Here is a 17233-nt window from a genome sequence, read left to right on the forward strand (position 1 = left end):
CTTGACAAGAAGAGGTGAATACCAAGGGAGGGGAAAAAATCACTTTTGTAGTGCTAACGAGGCCAATGTAATCAAGGTGGCCCATTTCAAACAGTTGACAAGAAGGTGTGAGTATCAGCACGGGGAAATTAGTTTTTGTAGTGACCCATCCACTCCCAGTCTTTATTCAGGTCTAATTTGATGGTGTCCAGTTTGCAAATTAATTCCAGTTCCGAAGTTTCTCTTTGGAGTTCCATCAAATTAGGCCTGAATAAAGATTGGGAGCGGAGGGTCACTAAAGAAGAGGGCATAGATCAATCAAGAAGGACCTTTGTGATTTTGCTGATGCTCAATGGCATGTTGTTTTTACTGTGTGAGGAAAGACTGAACAAGGGATAGCAAAAATGAGATGGGCATGGAGAGAAAGAGAGAAGATCGTGTGCCATCTAAAGTAGCCAGTAGGAAATGCCACTGGGGCTTGTCTCTAAGTATTGGGGAAGGGCCTGGGTCTGGCTTCTCTAGGGAATAGAAACGAATCTTTTGTTGTGGCTCTAGATGATAGAACATCTAACAGACTGATGTTCCAGTGCCCCTGGGAACTTGATAAACCATCTGCTTGCCAAACAGCAGCACCAGGCACTGCCATGTATTCGGTGCTCTTCCTTGAAGGATAGCACTCCCAAGTGGCATTTCTTTGAAAGGCAGCAGAGCACCAGAGCTGACAACCGGCTGACTCTGTGACACTATTAGCGCTCATACCCGAGCTCTCCCCGTATGACAGCAGTTTGTTAGGTGTGGGATCTTTGGTGTCTGTTACGGGCACTTGCAACTGTAGTTTGTTTTGATCTCGTCTCATCTCTCCTCCTCCAAAATATTGCAAAGAATGTAACCATATACAATTATTTGTCATTAGGTGCATCTCAATTAAAATTAAATTTTCAATAATTATGTCCCTGCCGCTGGGCTTCCTGTCAGCTGTCGACAAAAACTGAAGTGAGCGGCGTTGACCGACTCTGTTCCATCTGCGCTGGTGAAATGTTCCCGGAGAGAGAGAGTCTCAGCTGCCGAGCTGGTGTTTAAAGGGCACATGCGTCAGATCCTTTGCATGTTACATGATGGATTAATGGAGGTCACGTCTTTCCATCAGCTGTGTAAAATCAGCAAAAAACTACGGGTGTCCAAAAAAAAAAAAAAGTAATCAGATCTCACCCAGCAATGCCAGGGGCTCCACCTCTCTCCAGAACTAAAACGGGACAATGTCTATTCTCCCCTTTTTGGGCCCACTCAACCAGCTGCCAGAGGGGGTGAGTGCATTAACCTTTCACCTTTTGAAACATGGATTCTCTGGTGCCCAGCACCGTGTGCAGTTATTTACTCCAGTGCCTGGTGGGTGTAAAATGCTGCCATCCTGATTGGGCACCTATTTTGCACTGGAGTAAATGACGACACAAGTCGCAGGACAACACAGAATCAGGCCCATGGATGCCAATCACCAGTAAAGTCACAACTAGCACTGAGTTTATTAGTCTTTCATCCTAGTGTGTATTACAGAGCTGCTGCCTGTTCTGGCCTCAGTTTCTGCTTGAGGGAAGCTCAAGACCAGGATAGGTCCATGGTGCCATGGCTCAGGATTCACATGGAGTGGCAGAGCTGTGTGGGACCCAAGACTTGACTAGCAGATGGTGCTGCAGGGGAGGGATTCAGATATTGGCAGAGAGGCACATGGCCTCAGATTGGAATAGCAGTTGGTGCTGCAGGTCAGGACTTGAGTCCGTTGGCAGAACTGTTTGAAGAAAGTGTAAACTAGTGCTCTTCGCCTCTCACCTTAATGAGTATTAAACTGACTCCCAGCTCTGCAAGGGAGAACAAAGAAGAAAGACAAAAGCCTTGTGCTGCTCACACAACACAATCTCTTCAAACAGATGAATACGTTACACCGCTACCTCGATATAACGCGACCCGATTTAAGACGAATTCGGATATAACGCGGTAAAGCAGTGCTCCGGGGGTGGGGGGGCTGCACACTCCGGTGGATCAAAGCAAGTTCAATGTAACGTGGTTTCACCTATAACATGGTAAGATTTTTTGGCTCCCGAGGACAGCATTATATCGAGGTAGAGGTGTACTTGTCTTTGCTTCAAAGCCAGGCCCACTTCTCCTCTCATTTAGACCGCTGTAAATCTGAAGGAACTTCAGTGAAGTCAGCAGAGTGACTCTGGATTGCCATTGGTGTAAATGAAAATGGGATTTGGTCCGGTAGCAGGTGACTGTGGGAGAAGTTTTGGGTGCACAAAGGTTCCTCATAAAAGGCTTTTGCTGGGCTCATTGGAATCCCGACACACATGCACACACATTCATTTAAGATAAAGATTCTGGGCAACATTTTCAGAAGTACCTAAGAGACTTAGGAGTCTAAGGCCCATTTTCAAATGTGGGTTAGGCACTTAGGAGCCTACGTCTCACTGGAAGCCAATGGGATTTAGGCTCCTGAATTCCTAAGGATACTTCTACCCTGCAAAAATACCCTTGCGACAGCAAGTCTCACAGCCTGGATCAACTGACACGAGCTCGTGGGGCTCGCATTACAGGGCTACAAATATCAGTGTAGAGCAGAGGTAGTCAATTATTTTTTAAGGTCCAAATTTCTTGGTCAAGGTATAGTCAAGATCCAGACTCCAGGGAAAATAATAATAAAAACAATGATAATAATAAGTAAATATAAAGATTTCGGGGTCTGTTCAAAAGTGTCTGCTGATCCGGATTTGGCCCACAGTCCACCTATTGACTACCCCTGGTGTAGTTGTTCCTGCTCAGGCTGGAGCTTGGGCTCTGAGGCCACCCCTGTCACTGGAGTGAGGCACATTGGCAAGGCATTATGGGTAAGCTTGGTCCTGACATGACTTGACCCGAATCTGTTCCGTTGAGAGAGACCTTCAGGGCTATCAGGGTGCTATCAGTCTTTCACCAGCACTGAGGGTCTGATCCAGAGCTCATTGCAAGACTCCCGCTGCCCTCGGTGAGTGTTGAATTGAACTGAATTTGCTTTAAAAGAGTAAAAACTACAGCTCAGCTGTCACAATTTTATTAAGAACGTGCCATGACTCTGGAAGAGACTTCTTGGCTTTTTTCCACTGGGAGGTGTCTTCTTGGGCTAATCCCTTACCAGGTTAGAGCTCCTTTTAAAAGATGTTCTATAAACTCTCTGGGAACAGGGCGAGAATGTAAAGTAACTCACAGCGATGACTTCTTCTTTTTGTTTTTTTTAAGGGCTGGTTTATTAGAGATGCTGTCAAGGCAATTAGGCCTAAAAATTGACCTACCATAAAAGCCTTATTATGGGTTTTTGCTGCAAGATTTCCCCTGGTATTTTGTCTTTAAAATAATGTTCGCTGCAGCAGGAAGAGAAAACAAAATCCCGTGGGGGAAAGAGGGGGAGAAGAAAGAGAGTGGGAGGCTTAGGGTAGCTGTGTCACAACTCCAAGGGTTTCTCTAGAAAGTGTCTGGACGAACTCAAGAAGCCACAGGATCCCCTCATGCCCTGTCTCTGGTGTCTCACTGAAGGATTGGCTCAGTCCCGAGCATCAGGTTCTCCTGAGACGACAGATGCATCCTGTTGCCATGATACATATATGGAAGCGTCATGGGACTTAGCATGAAAGATTCTGGTGTGCACTCAAGGATGGTCTGTTTCTAGGGCCATGAACATGGTGGGATCCTATGGAAGAGGTGAAAACCCCTGACCTAGCGGATCCTGTCTGTCTGTCTGTCTGAGGGGTTCACAAACATTTGAAGTGTGGACCACATTTTACCACAGAGTTTTTCTTGTTGGTTCCTCCCTTCCACTCATGATTGCTCAGGCTACCTCCCCTCCCATTCATGGTTGAATAGCATCCGTGGAGCAACCACAGCAATTGTTGACATGGAGTGGCAATATTAGGAAAGTGTGGAATGTATTTTTTAGCTGCAAGTCTCTCCATTAGCCAGCTTGTATTCACACACCATCTTTTATCAGGACACAATTTATTGCCAGTTTATTTTCACTGCAAAATCCAAGCGGTTTCTTCCTGACTTGTTTTGGATGACTTAGCCATCTCAATCTATAGGCTTGAGATAGAAATATAGCCATCTCCACTCCTGCAACATCACTCTGGTGTCACCGTTGCTCTACAGGAGTGTAACATTATTGAAGGTCACCAGATGGCACTATTTCTAATAGTGCTATTAGATCTGTTTAGCTCAGGGGTCGGCAACCTTTCAGAAGTGGTGTGCTGAGTCTTCATTTATTCACTCTAATTTAAGGTTTTGCGTGCCAGTAATACATTTTAACGTTTTTAAAAGGTCTCTTTCTATAAGTCTAAAATATATAACTCAACTATTGTTGTATGTAAAGTAAATAAGGTTTTTAAAATGTTTAAGAAGCTTCATTTAAAATTAAATTAAAATGCAGAGCCCCCCGGACCGGTGGCTAGGACCTGGGCAGTGTGAATGCCAGTGAAAATCAGCTCGCGTGCCGCCTTTGGCACGCGTGCCATAGGTTGCCTACCCCTGGTTTAGCTGAATGTATTGGACCTAAGGCTTGAAGAAATGTTATATGTGATGGAGTTCTTTTTAGATACCAAGCATATCACCAGTAAAGTTTGTTCTCGCTGCCTGGGTCTCTCTATGACCAATAACACTTAAGTGTAGCTGCTGCCGACAAGTTCTCTCCTGGAAGTAAATAAGGCAATCCATGGTGCCAGAACATTACAGGAAAAACTTATGCAGCATCATTCTAGAAAGACACCTACTGTGTTGGTCATTTAGTAGCCAAACCCTAGGATGAAGTCCTGGTGACAGCTGGACTTTTTGTGCGTGTGGCGATGCGTGTAACCCCCCTCCCCCAAATAAATTATTTGAGATTCAGATGGCAACCTCATTCCAAAGCCATGAAGTAGTTTAGATTTGCTGGAAAATGGACCTTTGTTCTCTGGACAGGTGTTTGAATTTTCACTTGAGCCTTGGCTCAGTTTGTGACAAAGCCCCATCTCAGGCAAGTTGTGTTCACTTTCAAGTTTCAGAAGGAAAATCCCATCCCCTTCTCCCAGGCTCAGCACTGCAGCATTCAGAAGCATCTGTAACAAGTCATGGATGCACTTTTTGTGTTCCATGCTTAGCAATTTCTTGTTTTCCCCAGGGCTTATTGTTACTAAGGATTCCTGACCTATTTATAATAAAAACTCAAATAGAGGAGGCGTCAAACACCATAAACTCAGGCGAGCAAATCAGTGGGCAGTCACAGGTAGCCAAAAAGAGAGCGAAAAGCAAGGAGACAAATTACAGCCCACCAGGAAATGTGACGCTGGAAGAATTGTCCTGGTGATGAATTACAGCTGTTACATGGAGTTTAGAGGCAAGAGAAGGAAAGAGGTTTTCATTGGAGGTCATTTTCTTGGGCTTCAGCTTTTACATTGTCAAAAATAGTTCCCACATAAGCAATATAATAGAGCCAATATTCTTGTGTAGTGAAGGGAGAAGGCTTCATTATATTAAAGTCAAACATACAGGAATATAATGAAAAATTATATATTTCAGGCTATGCTTGGGAGAGTGGCATATTAAGCATTGCAGTGAAAATAGCTGGTTCAAATCTCCCCAGTCTGCTGTTACACGCTGTTAGGCAATTGTGTTATATTCTATTTATTTGTCTGATGATGTTTGGATTTTTATTATTATTATTTTGAGTGAGATTTAATATTCCCTTTGGTGCTGCGATTCCTCTCGGAGACTCAGCCCTCCGCAGAGAAATCCCATCTCTACATTTATTCCTCAGGTACCTGCCTGGGATTCTAAATGCTCCATCTGACAACGGTGGGCTCCATTCACCATTGCTCTGCTGCCCCTTTGCAGCTTCAGTGCAAAGCAATTGCACATCCCCCACCCCAGGAGTCCTGGGGCTGGTTCCATTCGCTCTGCACTCACTGGCAAGCACCCCCAGCAAAGGGGACGTTCCGAGGTGCACTGGGGAGGCCTGTGTCAGGAATGGGGGAATCGTGGCTGGGGAAATTCTAAACCTCAGCCGTTTCCCAGCTGCTGCAAAGCCCACAGTAGCCGTATAAGTCAGAGCTGCCCAGCCTGTGCCAGGTGGTGAACTGGCTGCCAGCAGCCCCAGGTTTGGAGCGGGAGGAGGTGGCAGTGTCCTTGCACTGGGCTCCGCACTTGCACAGGGATGAGTTGGGGCTCCTGTCTTCTGTTCCCATGAGCCCGGGCACACCACTGCATCCTGTGCAGCGAAGGTGAGTGATAGAGGTGCTGTGCTGTTGCAGAGTGGGGTGAAACCAGGGCGGTGTGACTGTATGTTGTTGGTGCTGGGGGTACAGCCCCACAAAGCAAGGGGAGTTGTGCTGCACCACTGAAGTGTGGTGATGGACCCGGTGGAGCCCTGGAGGGTGTGCAGGCTTTCAAGAGAGCTCAGCACCCACCAGTGGAACAGAGCTCAGCACGCCGGGGGCACACTGGGCGCAGAGCTCTTCTGACAGTCTGGCTCACTCTAGGCTGGTGAGAGTTTAGAATCCAGTTCGTCTAGCATGGGTAGGGTCAGGAAGGATGCAGCACAGCTGCTGCTCTGCACCAGTCCTGGCCCACAGCTGTTGATTGCCTGTCAGGTGGCTTGTTTCCGCGGTGGCTGCAGTGGGTTACATTTCAAAGTACCGCTAGCAGGCTGGAGACAGGGCTCCACAAATGATCCCTAAGCCACCCCACACAGCTGTTCTCTAAAACCATCCTGGCCAACACTGGACATGCACATCGGCAATTGGTGACTCCTCATTCAGCATGGAGCACCACCTCTCCCTCTTCTCAGGTCATGCGCTGCAGGTAGGGTTGGCTCGGTCACATCCCTGGCGAGGTTTCCCAGAGAGTCCCAGCCACGTGGCTCCGTATGACCTTTTCGCACACTCACACCTCACTACTGCAGTAAAAATCTTTAAAGATGGATTTATTCTGAGGGACTCACCACCTCGGCCATCTAAGCATGCACTAGATTCATAGACTCATTTCATGGGTTACTTCCATCCATGCTGCACCTACCTTTCCCTGCCTTATAGTCCATTCGCTTCCCTCTCCTGTAATGGGGAAATGGAGAGACCCTTGCCCCCAAACAACAGGGCAGGTCTTGTGTCCAGTGAACATCAATGGGGATTTGGTTCTAGGACCTCCTCGGTGTTGTCAGTCTGGCTTGCCTGGGACTTCTCGCTGCGTGCTGTCCCAGCTCTGTACAGGTGGCTGGCTAAGTGGACCTCGACAGAACTGCCCAGAAAAACCACAGACTCGGTTTGGTGGCGAAGGTGCTCGGCCGGGTTTATTGTCGACTAAGCACCGTATTAGCACCCCTGCTCAGTGGTTATAGGTATACTAAAACATGTATGCCCGTCACAATGGACCAGCTCGGTCAGCAGCAGGTCTTTCTGCTGCCCCTTAGGCTGGACAAAGGTTTAAGGTGAGGTATCCCAAGATTTATAGACTGAGACAAACAATCTGGGCTAAACAACCGACGTGGCAGCTTTCGTGTTTCATGGCATGTTTGCTACCTCCCCTCATTCCTTTCTCCTGTTGTTTCAGACAAAATATTCCTATTCACCACTTCTGTCTGGGTACTTTACTCCTGATGTTTCTGACAAAATATCTCTGTTCATCACTTCTGTCAAACCATCTTATCTTGTGCTAGGTTGGGGTGTGCTTGTGCGAGCCTGCTGGAATGTGTTTACATATTCGGTGTGTTTTAGCAGTGCCAGCAGTACCTGTGCCAAGACACTGAACTTACAGGCATTTGCTTTAATACATGCCCTGACTTTGGTTCACAGTTCAGGCCTCACGTCTTGCAGCAAGCCTAATGCTAGGCTCTCTCTGCTACACTCAGGTCTCTGTCTTCTCTCTTCATCCTCATCCTTCTTTATAGCTGAGCAGATTTGCATCTCATCCCAAGCAGAGCTAAGAAATCTTATTCCCTCCTTAGCCTCTCCTGCCGCCTGTCACAGTAACTCTTGCTGGTGATTTTTGATGCCTCTTCTATTAACACTTCACCATCTGTTCCCTGCCTGGCAGTGGGAAGCGAGGCCTGGACTGGGGGAGAGACAGAGGTGAAACTATGCCCTGCGGGACTGGACCGGCTTCTCCGGCGGTGATTTAAAGGGCCCAGAGCTCCGGCCCCTGCGGGGAGCCCCAGGCCCTTTAAATCACCGCCAGAGCCCCGGGTAGGCTGACCAGACAGCAAATGTGAAAAATCAGGACAGAGGGTGGGGGGTAATAGGAGCCTATATAAGAAAGACTTCAAAATTGGGACTGTCCCTATAAAATCAGGACATCTGGTCATCCTAGCCCCGGGGCTCTGGCAGCCAGGCTCGGGCAGGGATTTAAAGGGCCCAGGGCTCCCCGCAGTGGCAGGAGCTCCGGGCCCTTTAAATCCCCACCCGAGCCCTGCCGCCCTGGGGTAGCGGTGGCAACGCTCCCGCGGGGATTTAAAGGGCCTGGAGCTCCTGCCACTGTGGGGAGCCTCTGCAGCTGGTAGCTCCGGGGTGATTTAAAGGCCCTGGGGTTCCCAGCCAGAGCTGGAGCCCCAGGGCCTTTAAATCTTGAAAGGCCCCACCTCTTCTGGTTGAGGCCACGCCCTGCTCAGGACTCCGGAGTGCTGATAAGTCCTTAAAGTTACTTTCATCCCTGGGGAGAGATGTTCTGTGAGGGCAGTGTTTCCCTGCCCATCGCATTTCCTCCTCTCCTACTGCTGTTCCGATTGTTCACCATCGCCGCTGCTCATGTGCCCACCTCCTCCTTCTCCCATCGCCACCACATCTTCTCTGCTCACGCTTAACTCTGTGATCGAAACACTCATCCCCTCTGCACCAGCTCTGGTGTCCCGTCTGTTATCCATCTTTCTGCGGGCTTGTTTGCACTCGCTCCCTGTCTTTTTTTCCCCTTCTGCTTCCAATTCTGATTGAGTGGCTGGGACCGCAGCAGAGTGCCAATTTCTTGAAGATAATTGTTTAATTAATATCTGACAGGCCTGGAATCCTGTTGACAGCCACGCTGTTGGTGACAACAGGAACATTGGCTGACACAAGAGTGACAGGTTCCCTGTGAAGGAGGAGAAGACTCTAGGTGCAGGCCTCATTGGGCCAGATTCTGCCTCCAAGTTACACCCTTGTAGTCCCATAGCCTTCGACTAGGCTCGTTGAAGTGTAGGAAGGGCAGGGTTAGCCAACAGGTTCACAGTCATGTTCATCGTGACCTCCTGTCTACTTAGGCTGAGTCAGCTTTGGTGTGTCACTTTCCTTCCCCTCCCTGCTGTCTTCCTGGGAAAGCCTCAATACCCACCCCCTCATTTGCCAGGAAAGCCAGGCAGGAGTAGAGACTTAGGGCTAAATTGTGCCCTCATGGGGCGTGGAGGGACCATGCAGCATCCGAGATCCCCAGGAGGAAATCAACGAGAATTCCTGCTGCACCGATTGCAGCAAGCATACTGCGCTGGCATCTGCAGGGCCAGCTAGCCTGAACACTGTGCTGCAGTTCTGATACAGAGGAACTACCTCCAGGCCCTTTTAAGCCTTTGGCTCTTGGTGGGGACTGACACCAAAGGTACCATTTAGTTCCCATGGTGATTTTTTGTGTGTGTGATGTGGACACTTGTCACTGGGATCTGGGATGAAAAACTATCCAACTCCCTTAATAAGGCCACCAAACAACTAGCCAGAATTAGCCTGGACAGATTCCAACTATCAACCTACAGTACAAGGGAAAGGTTCTGTATCCCATTAATAATCCCTTACCCTTCTCAATACCTTACTGAGGATACATGAAAAAGGAGCGGGATAATGTGTTACCCACCTTCTCCCTGCCCCTAAACTACCGCAGGCTTGCTTCATCCACCTGTTACAACCTCTCTTTTAGGTTCTGAGATTTTGGGGGCAGGGACTGTCTATACAGTGCCTCACACAATGAGGCCCTGATCTTGTTGGGGGGCATCTCTGGTGCTGCTGTAATACAAATAATTAATAGGAATAAACTGAACTTCCTTGGCACTGCCAGGATTAAAAGGGGGGAAAAAATCTGCCTCCCCTTAAATCTGTGTTAGGCAAAATAGAGGACAATTCACAGCATTCTGCCGGTAGAGAGTGAAACAGACAATTGCAATTTGCTCTGAGAAAGGAACTACTATTTAAAAACTCTCAGAAGCGCCCATCAAATCCTTTTATCCAAGTTCCCAAGTCAAACCAGGGCGAGCTCAATAATTCATAGGCAGGATCAGCGCCTGTCATTATGTCGAAACTGATTACCGCGCACACCTGTAATTAGATATAATGGGTGTAATTTCCAGTCTCGCTGAGATATTTATGGCAGGAAGTTGCTTAGAGGTATCTTCTCTCCATGCTGAGCCTTTTGAGTTTTGGTTTGATAAGTACTTCAAAAGGAGACAAATAATTCTGAGATTTACTGTTGGTGAAATGAAGGAACAGCATTTTCAGAAAAAAATAATGTAGGCGTCTCTTAGTTTAGAACCTATTTACTGTAGGTGAGTCCAGCTCTGGAGAGATGCATCTGAGCCAGAGGAGGAGTACTGCACAAGTACCCTGCTGCATCTCCCCCGCCATCCCATTTTTACCCACTGAGGCAATACCCCTCTGGAAGACTGGGTCAGTGTGATGCTTTGGGGATTCACCCAGACCAATAAGGGGTTGTGTCACTGCCTGCCCTGTAACCTTGGGTGCTTCTGTGCTGTGCACTTTAGCTCAGAGCCCTGACACACCAGCAGCCTGCTTTGTTGCTCCTTTAAAGAGACTGAGGATTTTACCTTTCAGTTTGAAACACTACTCTGAGATGGTTGTGTGATAAAACAAGATTATCTTTATTAAGAAAGAACAGCTATTGAAGTGATACCAAGTAGAAGGAATTGGGATAGAAATGGTTACAAACAAACAAAGATAAAAATGTGCTTCTAAGACTAAAACCTACCTTAACAAACTAGAGTCGTTTTTGTTCCAAGTAGTTTTCTCACCCCAGTTGCTTTTCCAGCATGGCTGGCCAGTTCTTAGCCAGGATCTAACACAGAGCTCGAAGCGCTAGGTTTTTTTTTTTTTTCTCTTCAGCTGAAGGAGACCAAAATAACTTTTTTCTCCCTGCTTATATCATCAAAGTTTATCTTTGTTTTCAACATCAGGAAGCCCTCCGGGGGGCTCAGCTTGCCGTGTCCAGCAGGGAAATGATGCCATGTTAATTTTTGCAGTCTCTCTCTCCCAGTCCAGATAGTTATCTCCCCCACTCCCTCATTTGATGGCTTTGTTTACCTTTTATGTAAATGTACCTTTGTTGTGTGTCTTTGCTCAACCTACATTAGAGGCACATTCAAGCAGGGGGGACACCACATTCCTTTGTCTAGAGCGGGGGAATTTAAGCCTTTCCTGCCAACCACATTTTAAGAACATATTTCCAGCACATATTTATAATTTTTCATATATCACCCCTACATACGCACCACACCATAGTATTAATGACCCGTGCATTACCAGTTCGCATAAGATACTTTACATGACACCGTTTAGATACAGATTATGACAACAGTTTTGAGTTGGGATGATACCCTAAGCTGGTCAGGCCAGCTGAGACTCACTGCTAGTTACCAGGCAGCTTCTAGCCCTCTGGCAGTGGGATGCTATTAGGGTCACAGTCAGGAATGGCCTATGAGCTCCAGAAAATCAGAATGTCCAGGGCTGAAAGTTCCTTCCAGGAAGTACGTCCTTCCAGGAATAAGTTTGCAGCATTGTAAGAGTTGCAGTGTTGCTCACAGTGGAAACATCGTTGCCTACCCTACAAGGCAGTTAGCAAGCAGCATCGCCCATGTGTGAAGAATGAATCTATCTATCCTCATCACTGTAGTATCTGAGCAACCATTAAAGAAAGGTTATGAGAGAGAGAACTGCGATTAGAGTACTTGTGCACAAAGCAAGAAATACGTTAACATAAGTGGTGGACAGTTGTAAGTTTCAGGCAGTGGCTGTGATTTTCGAGTGGGTAGTTGTAAATTTCAGGATGTGAGAGTAACTGTTCAAGGAAACAGGAATGGCTCTACATCAATCCTCTGCCAATACTCTACTGATTAAAAGTGGAAGTAGAAAGAATCCTCCATAAGGACAGCAGTGTTTCATAATCCATGATAAAAATATGCCATTCATTTAAATGATAGTGCCTATCCAGAGAGAAGAAGCTGAATGCTGTGTATAAATAGCAGACAGAATACGGGGGCGGTGTGTCAGAAATCACACCGACTCAGAGCTGCTGAAAATACATTTGCTTCATCCCAGCATCCACACTCTGCCAAAAGCCTCTTCCTGCTTCACAGCCCTTGGTATTAGACTGACTGCAAAGACTCAAAATCTAGGTGGCTGAATGTTTTCTGCTTATTAGGATTAGGTATGCATAGTCGGAGGGAATTGACTCATGGAATCTCTTTGTTCCACAGCTTTTGAATTACCTGGGCCATCCCTAACTTGTTAATTCCCATCTCCATTAGTCTTATGATCGATCGATCGATCGATCTATCCCTAATCATAGAATCATAGAACTGGAAGGGATCTCAGGAGGTCATCTAGTCCAGTCCCCTGCACTCATGGCAGGACTAAGTATTATCTAGACCTTCCCTGACAGGTATTTGTCTAACCTGCTCTTAAAAACCTCCAATGATGGAGATTCCACAATCTCCCTAGGTAATTTGTTTGAGTGCTTAACTGCCCTGACAGTAAGTTTCTCCTAATGTCCAACCTAAACCACACTTGCTACAATTTAAGCCCATTGTTTCTTGTCCTATCCTCAGAGGTTAAGGAGAACAATTTTTCTCCCTTCTCCTTGTATCAACCTTTTATGTACTTGAAAACTATTATCATGTCCCCTCTCAGTCTTCTCTTCTGCAGACTAAACAAACCCAGTTTTTTCAATCTTCCCTCAAAGGTCATGCTTTTTAGACCTTTAATCATTTTTGTTGCTCTTTTCTGGACTTTCTCCAACCTATCCACATATTTCCTGAAATATGGTGCCCAGAACTGGACACAATACTCCAGCTGAGACCTAATCAGCGTGGAGTAGAGCGGCAGAATTACTTCTCGTGTCTTGCTTACAACAGTCCTGCTAATACATCTCAGAATGATGTTTGCTACAGTGTGCCTGTCACTGTAGTTTCTAGGCACCATTGCTATTGTGCTGGGTGGTGTATGAACAAGACTAAAGCAAAGTTTGCTTCCACTCCATCAGAATCACCAAACAAGGGCACTGGCTTGTTCAGAGAATCAGTAATGGGAGAGGAGAGTCTTTTTATTTAAATCTCTGGATCACCCATTCAAACCTGGCCCCAAATCAGTAATAACTGACCTGTTCAGTGGCCTGGGTGAAATGAATGTTTGGTGGGTCTCAGCCCAATTCATATGAGGCACCTGTCTTTGTCACAAAATGTCCACTCCAAAACGGCACTTAAATTGGTCATCTCCCCCAGAGAGACAAAGGGCTAAACTGACCATGAAGACTGAACTTCCTTCTTGCTCCTAGAGGAGCTTCCTCTAAGTCAGTGTTGAGGCACATTGGCAGAGGAGGGTACGGGGGAAGCTGACGCTGCCTCCAACTTGGCACATGTAGACAGAGGCCCTCCTGCTCCTGGGCTGTGGCACCTTTCACCAGCTCTAACCACCATTGAACATTGTAAAGAAAAAACATACTCTGCCACCGCATATACCACTGAATATCAGCAGAGAGAGAAATGATCTTTCCAGGCCCAGGTGAAAGCGTCACAAACTAGAGAAAGTAAAAAATTGCAGAGATGGCCTTAAAACACAGGCTGCTTATGGTCTGGGGGCCGGGGGTCTTAGGAAGATGGATCTTGGCCAGAGTGTGGGTGGAGCTTGTTGGGAAATGGTTTCTGACCGTTTTTAAGGAAAATGAAAATGTTTAATTAAAAAAATGTTTCAAAAGAAATATTTCCATCAGCACGAAGCATGGAGCCTCTCAGCACCACTGTGACCTCATTTGAGAGCCAATGGAAGTCACCTCAGGGACTCCATTCTTCCTGTCCCTTCTTCTCTACAAGAGACGGCCACTTCTCTCATCCATTAGTCTGCTCCCAGTTAAAATATAAAGCCATGCTCTATTGCAGTCATTCCTAGGCCCAGCGCCTTGGTGACCTCTGGGACACCCCAGAGGATGGTGCGACATGACACTGCGCTGCGCATCTGTGACTTCTTCATCGATATGTTCTGTCATGCGTCATCTGCCGCTAATGATAACTATTAGATGCCGTCCCTTTGGATTTTAGGCAGAGACAGGCCAAGCTGCTGTGGGGGCTGGTGGGGTTTAGGGCAATGCTAATCAGGGCCAGAAAACAAACAGGAAGATGTCAAACCGCAAGCCACAGCAGATGAAGAACTGAGGGATAATGAGAAAAGTGACTCAGTGGGACAAAGTGGGATTCAATGCAATATGGGAAGATCAGCAAAGCAGGTTCAAGTGTCTGTGCTGTTGACTGCATTAATCACGGCGAGGCGAGCAAGGTGCCAGCTGCCGGGCTATCGTTGTTCAGTAATTTCATTGCGCCTGGTCTCATTCCAAAGTTGCACGGCAAACCCTTTATTCCCGTGTGCCCTAATGTCTAGAGCCTCCTGTTCTCTCCCACCCGCTATTTCTTTAGCCCTGCTCACTTTTATAGCTAATCATAGCTTCCATTTAAATGCTAATCGGTCTCAGCAGAGTCCCTGTTTTACATACAGCGTGTCTTTTGTGGTGCAATAAAGCTTAAGCTCCAAATGTTAAATATCCATTGAGACTCCATTAGGCATTTTTTTCCCTCTGGAGCTTGGTGAAGGGGTGGGGGGAGCAGAGGGGAAATGATGTATTGCCTGCAAAACTGGAAACAAGACGCAAAGATTATTCACCTTTTGAGATGTTTCACTGGTGCTCCTTTGTGTCTCTCTCTGCGTCCCACCTACCGCCTTAATCCCTTCCTCATCAGCGCTAATGGCACACTGGACCCTATAATGAAGCATGTCTGCAGAGGTCTGGAGAATAGAGCCAATCAGAGTTCCTGCTGCTAGACTCTGCTCTTGCCCCCAACACCAGACCTGGACCCATCAAGCTTAGCTCTGCCATCAATGGATTATTACCTTCAGGAGTTCTGTCCCACTCAGCCCTGGTCACTAACTCAGCAGGAAACCCTGTCCCAACCCAGTGCTAGCCTGGCTGCTGAGGAGGCATTTGTATTGGGAGATGGCAGGGGAGTAGGCTAGATGGGCTCGGAGTCTCTAGGTCGGATTGAATACTTTATTGGCAGCGGGCCTTGTTTCCTGTTGAAATTTCCTGCTGTGTGAGACGTTATTGACATGAACTGTGACCGTAGAGATCATTGTTGCAACCAAAGTCCTGTAGTGGCACCAAATCTTGTACAAAGGAGGTCAAGTAAGGTGTCTAGGAAAAGGTTATGATTTGCTGGTTGTGGGTCCTTTGGAATCGGGAGAACCTTTTTTCTTTTACTGGGATATTGGGTTTCATAACCATTCATCCCCATAAGGAGTGGTGCTGGTGGTGATACTCCAGTTCCCTCGTATCTGCGGGAGTTGCTTGTATGACTTCTGGTTAGCCAGTGGGGTAAAACCGAAGTCCTCTCTGTTTGGCTGTTACCCGGGGTTCTTTCAACCCAAAGGTCTTTGTAACTTTTACTCTGTGCGAGGTGGTATCAGGAAATAAATCAGGGGAGACACGGCTGTCCGACCGATAGATGGCTGGCACAAACAGGACAACACAAGAGTGCTTTCACTTAAAGCTAAACTTTACTTAGTCTCAAGCACTTACACACGTCTGCAACAAGATTAGTAAAACACCCCCAACCCTTGATAATTACCAAAGCTGAGTGTGGCTCTCGAGTGACACAGCGGCAGCCTTCCGGTGGCCAAATCTTCCGTCTGCCGGTGGGGACCGCAAGATGTATCCAGGGGGCAAGTCCAAAAAGAGTCCAAAAGAGTCCCCAAATGAGTCCAACTACCTCAAACTTTTCCCCCTTATTTATACATTAGTAATAGAATGACATGTCCCTTAAAGAAAACTTGTTAAGTAAGTAGTTTCAATGGTCAAGCAAGAGGTTCCTTCTGATTATTGATTAACCAGGTGTGGGTTTTTCCAGAGTTTGCAGCCTTGAGACCCCAATAGACATTCCTGGGGCACATCCTGCTCTTTTAAAAGGCATGTATCAGCAATTTCAACACAATTCTTATCAGGAAGGACGCGGGGTCAAGCTGCCCTTTCTGTGGCACCCCAAACCCCCTCCCCTCCTGCCTTGGTCAAGCTGAGACTGCTTAATAGGTTGCTTTAACAATAAGCCATAGTGGTTTCAGGCACTTTACTGGTTTGCCAAAATCTCCCCGTACAGACCCCCAGCCTTGGGCTGTGACTACCCTGCTCTAAGCAATTTGTCCTGAATTGATACTCTCAGTAGTGTCCCGCCAGAGGCCGCTTCGCTGACTACGCCACTGTAACGAAGATAGAGAGGATTGAGAAGATGAAGCTGCCTTTTATAGTCTCTTGCCATGTGGCCTGTGCTTCTTTTGTTTCACACACAAGCTGCCCTGCACATGGCTTGGAAGCCTTAGAGTTTTCTCCATAGGCATGTCCCTGCATGCCTTGCTGAGTCATAAGGTGTATCTGCCTTCTCTCAATGGGTCAGTTGTATAGCTGATGGTCTTAAATGGGCCATCAAGCAGGCTAGGCAGTGCTGATGCCAAATTGTCTGGGGTGTCATCCCGAAGCATAGCACAAGTTTAAATACAGACAGTACAGAGCCAATACTTTAAATACAAAAATGATACATGCATACAGATAGCATAATCATAACCAGCAAATCATAACCTTTTCCTAGACACCTTATTTGACCTCCTTTGTACAAGATTTGGTGCCACTACAGGACCTTGGTTGCAACAATGATCTATATGGTCACAGTTCACGTCAATAACGTCACACTGTGGGTTTCTTTGCAGGGCAGCACTCAGCTGCTGCCAGTCTGGAGAGCTGACTACAAAACATTATTTAATAATGGGTTGAGCCCACTCCCTAGCTGGCAGATCATACCCCCTCGGGCCATGGTGCTGTGTCTAGCACACTAGCTTGTCCCTAGAGCTGTCTTGAACCCTAGGTGGAGATCCTGCTCTGTGGCCTATGCAGTAGAGCAGTGGTTTTTCAACCTGTGGTCTGCAGACTCCTGGGC

Source organism: Terrapene carolina, unplaced genomic scaffold (genome assembly GCF_002925995.2).
Source record: "Terrapene carolina triunguis isolate 2854851 unplaced genomic scaffold, T_m_triunguis-2.0 Scaffold192, whole genome shotgun sequence".
In the NCBI taxonomy this organism is placed as follows: domain Eukaryota; kingdom Metazoa; phylum Chordata; order Testudines; family Emydidae; genus Terrapene; species Terrapene triunguis.